This window comes from Myxocyprinus asiaticus, chromosome 30, assembly GCF_019703515.2.
Source record: "Myxocyprinus asiaticus isolate MX2 ecotype Aquarium Trade chromosome 30, UBuf_Myxa_2, whole genome shotgun sequence".
NCBI lineage: Eukaryota > Metazoa > Chordata > Actinopteri > Cypriniformes > Catostomidae > Myxocyprinus > Myxocyprinus asiaticus.
Window position 1 is genome coordinate 6071728 of NC_059373.1, and position 5000 is coordinate 6076727.

The window sequence follows — 5000 nt, forward strand, 5'->3', positions numbered from 1 at the left end:
TTCAATTCACAAAATTACATTTTCATAATTCAATATAATATTTACAGAGAGTACCAGTACTTTTACATCCAAATAATCATTCTAGAAAACAAAAAAACATTTCACATGATATATATATATATATATACCTTTGACATTTCCCCAACCCAAAGATAGCTCTTTTTCATGAAATCTCATTTAGAACTCCAAAATCATTATAGCACAAGAAATTAAACCTTCTGATTTTTACCAATTAATGCAGATTCCTCCCACCTCCCCTTCATGAATAAACTTATTCCTACTTACAAAAAATTCTTTTACCTCCTTCCCTCCATATTCACAGATCAGTTCAATGTCTCTCTTTAATATTGCTTTAAATAAATCTTTTATTTTTACCGCCCTCCCCTCAAAGTGTGAAAAGTTCCTTCTGAGAACAACTGCAAGTCTGGCATGGCTTAAAACAAAATTAATTAAACAAAATTTCACTTTTTCCTTTTTTTCAAACAAGCCAAACAAAAACATTTTCTTCCACCCTTCCTCTGAATCAGAATCCACATCCCAATTTTCTTTTAATAGCGCTTTCAAAAAATTGAAAAATCAACTAAAGCGTCACATTCCAAAAAATTATGTAAAAAACTCTCATGACCAATGCTACAGACATCACACATCACATCTACATCATTGTTTATTTTATTTAACACCACATTTGTATAAATTCTGTTGTGCCTTATTAAGAAATCGTTGTTCTCACATTCTGTGCTGTTATATTTTATATTTAAATTGGACCATATTTTCTTTATCTCTAAGTCTTCAAACACTCTGCACCACACTTTTTCTGCTGCTGGCTTTTTTAGTACATCAACTATTAACCATCTATACACTTTTTTCACGCTCGTATCCTTTATTTTATATTTCTCTTCATCTTGCATCACATACATCTCAGGCATACATTGTTCTTTTTTATTAACACATTGTCTCTTAATGATAGTAACCCATTTCACAGGTATACATGATTTTATTCTTTCATATATTTTATTTCCCTTCTCTTTATTTTCCATCCCCTCAAATTCGCTTACGGAGTCATATATGCAATTCTCTCTGAGAAATCCTGGAATAACCTCGTAAGTAATGTCTTTTACTTGCTTTATACCACTTTTCATGAATTTGGGTTCATATAACATTTTGTTGTTATATTTGAACTTTTCATTTAAAAACAGGGGTAGGTTTACAAACATTTGTATTCCATCACACTCATAATCTACCTTAGGTAGAAAACGCCTCCATGCCTCCAGTACCTCCCTGTAAATTTCTGGTATCCCTATAGTCATTGACTGTTTAAAACCCATGTACCAGCCATTATCACCTATTCCTCCTACATCATCAATGTATTTCCTTAAAAATTCCTTCCACCCATAATTCCACTTCCCTACCATATATTTTTGTACAAGTTTTATTCTCATTGCGGTCTTTTTTATTTCTAAGTCCATCAGGTTTAAACCTCCTTCCCAACTCTTCCCCACCAGTGTTTTCTGTGCAATTTTCACCCCCTTCCCTTCCCATATAAAGTCACACACAATTTTGTTTAACTCATTCATTACCCACTCTGGCATTTCAATAACACTCATCACATACACACATACTGATAACAGAAGACTGTTAACAACAATTATTTTCCCTTTTAATCTTAACTTTCTCCCTCTCCACACTGTACATACCATTCTTATCTTGTTTATCACCCCTGCCCAAGTCATATCCCTCGCCTCTTTACTTTCCACCCCTAAATGCACTCCCAACACCTTCATGTACTTTTCCTCCACTCTAAATCCCACGTCTATTTTCTCTACCTCTCCTACGTACATTATTTCTGATTTATCTTTATTTATTTTAGCTCCAGATGCCCTCCCATACTTCCTTACTAACTCTAAAACCCTTACCACACTTCCACCCTCCCTCACTGTGATTGTTGTGTCATCTGCATATTGGTTTATTATGCATCTCCCTCCATATGGCAGTTCAATCCCTTCTACCCTTTTGTCTCTTTTGATTAGTGTGGCCAGGGGTTCCACTACAATAGCATATAATAATGCAGATAGTGGACACCCTTGCCTCACCGACCTCCCCACCTCAAAAGTGTCTGTTAATACTCCGTTTACTTTAACACAACTCCGTGCACTTCCATACAGTCTCTTCACCCATCCCACCATTCTCCCCCCAAAACCAAACTTCTCTAATGTCTTATACAAAAATTGGTGCTCTACTCTATCGAAGGCCTTGTTCCAATCTATCCCTAACACTATTCCCCCTATTTTGTCTTGCTTCATATACTCAATCACATCCCTAACTGTCCCTATTGTATCTGCTATATCCCTACCTGGTATGCTATAACTCTGCGTTGGTTGAACTATGTCGCCTATCACTCTTTTTATCCTGTTTGCTAATAATTTTGTCAGTATTTTATAATCCACGTTTAATAAACTGATTGGCCTATAATTTTCTAAATCTAATTTATTCCCCTTCTTATACACTAACGTTATCACCCCCTCTACCATCCTATCCTGCACTATCCCTGTTCTTTCCATCCCCCTAAATACCTCCACTAGTATTGGTGCTATCTCTTTTTTATTTACTTTATACCACTCTATGCCTATCCCATCACTTCCCGGGCTTTTCCCACTTCTTAATCCGTCTATTGCTTCTATCACTTCTTCCTCATCTATTTTCCTATCACACCACCTCCTATCTTCTTCACTCAACTCACTTTCCACACTCTCTAGGACTTCATCTATACTTTTCTCCTCCACTCCTCCCCTCTTGTATAACTCCCCGTAAAACTCCTGGACCCTCTCCAATATATCCACATAATCTTTTATTGCCACTCCCTCCTTTGTGTTTATTTCATTTATATATGCCCTACTCTGCCTCCTTTTCTCCAATCCTAGGAAGTACCCTGTGCACTTTTCACCCTCCAGCGCATACTTCGCCTTACTTCTCAGGATTGCTCCTTTACATTTCTCCCTCTCAAACTTCTCTAATTCCATCTTCACCTTAACATATTTTTCCATGCTATATCCCTCCTCATCTTCAGCTCTGCTCAACTCCACCCTCAATCTTTCTCTCAATACCCTCTCTTCCTTCCTCATCTTTTCCCTCCTTTTCTTGCTATGCCTAATACTAATTAGTTTTACTTTATTCTTTAGCTTCTCCCATCTTCCCCCTATACTATCATCTATCCTATTCCTTTCCTTATATTCCTCTATCCTCTCATTTTCCTTATCTAAAGTATCCCTAATCTGTTGCTCATATTCTTCCTCCTCAATATACCCTGCATTCAAAATCCACATCCCTCCCCCTACCTCCTCACTCCCTACTTTAATTTTAAACCTAACCCCGTCATGATCACTTAAACTATTTTCCTGGTGCCTTATTCCATCTATATACCTAATAATTTCCCCCTGTACTAACACTAAATCTATTCTACTCTGTTTTAAAATCCCATTCCTCATCTGTCTCCTAGTGAATTCTCTCTTCTCTGGGTTCTCATACCTCCACACATCTATCAGTCCTTTATCTCTCATCACCTCCATCAACATCAACTCTGACCCCAGCCTAGCTGGGATATGTGAAAAAGAAGAATTTCACTGTATATGTGCAAATGTATAATGTGTGATGAATAAAGAAAATTATTATAATTATAACATCACCCTTGATTTCTCCCATCTAAATTTTACCCCCTTCCCCACATCAAGCCTGCTACATTTAATATTGAAGTCCCCTACTACAATACACCTGCCCACAATTAACGCTTTTAACACCTCTATAATTTCTCTCCTATCAATTTCTATGTTTGGGACATAAATATTAATTAATCTAAATTATATCTTCTTATATTTAATCTCAATTACTAAAATCCTCCCTATCTGATCCTTGTACACCTCCTTTATATCTTCTACACTGTCTTTTATAATCATTATTGCTACCCCCCTTGCATTCCTAGCCCCATTATTATAATATATGTCTCCCTTCCACTCCTCTCCCACCTCTCTCACCTTATCCTCATCCCAATTAGTTTCTTGTAAACAAATAATATTACTTTGAAAAATAAACAAACACTCCTTCATCTTCTTCCTATCCCTTAAACCATTTACATTAATTGAAGTTACAGTGGCCATGAGAGCAAACAGACAAAGGGTTGTCAATCATTCATTTAAAACAAACATCACATACCCGATCGTTGTTCTTTAATCTGTTCAGCTCGTTCTCTGTCCTTCTCCGCCTTTCTCTTAGCACTCAGTCTCTTAGTTGTCATCTTCACGCTTCTCAAGCCCACTCCTCTCTCCTCTCTCCTCCCTCCTTACTCCTCCACTTCTTGATCTTGGCTCTTGTACTGTTTCTTTCTTTTCCACCACTCCATCTCTCTCCTTCTCACAACCTTCTTCTCCCTCCTCGCTTTCTCCCTTCTGCTCCATCTCCTCCTCATCATCGCCATCCTCGCTCGTACTTTCAGCCCTATATCTCCATTCCATTTTATCGCCACCTTCGCCAGCCTCGCCTTCGCCCTTCATCTCGCTCTCCACATCATCGCCAACCTCCTCGTCCTGCTCCTCTGTCCGCTTGTTTTCTGTTCTTTCACCATCATCTTCTTGTCCACTTTCCTCCACTCTTTCTTCTCCCCTTCAATCATCACACTCTCTCGCGTAGTATCCCTCCTTGCCACATTTGAAGCATTTAAACTCAGGGCACTCTCTGAATATGTGCCCTGGTTTAATACATAGTCTACAGACACGCACTTGTCTATCGTGAATAACACGAAAATATTCCATGCCCCTCAAAGTCTCAAACTTTGTAGAATATGGAAGTGACCGCACTTGCTCAGTGAAGTGAACCTTTAGAAATCTTGTTCCATCAGCTGTCTCTGTTCCAGGCCATACCCGCCGTTTGATTGCCGAAATCGGTTTTACTCCCCACTCCTCCAGTTTAGTGAATATCTTTTCATCTTCTAGATACACCAGTAGATTTATAAA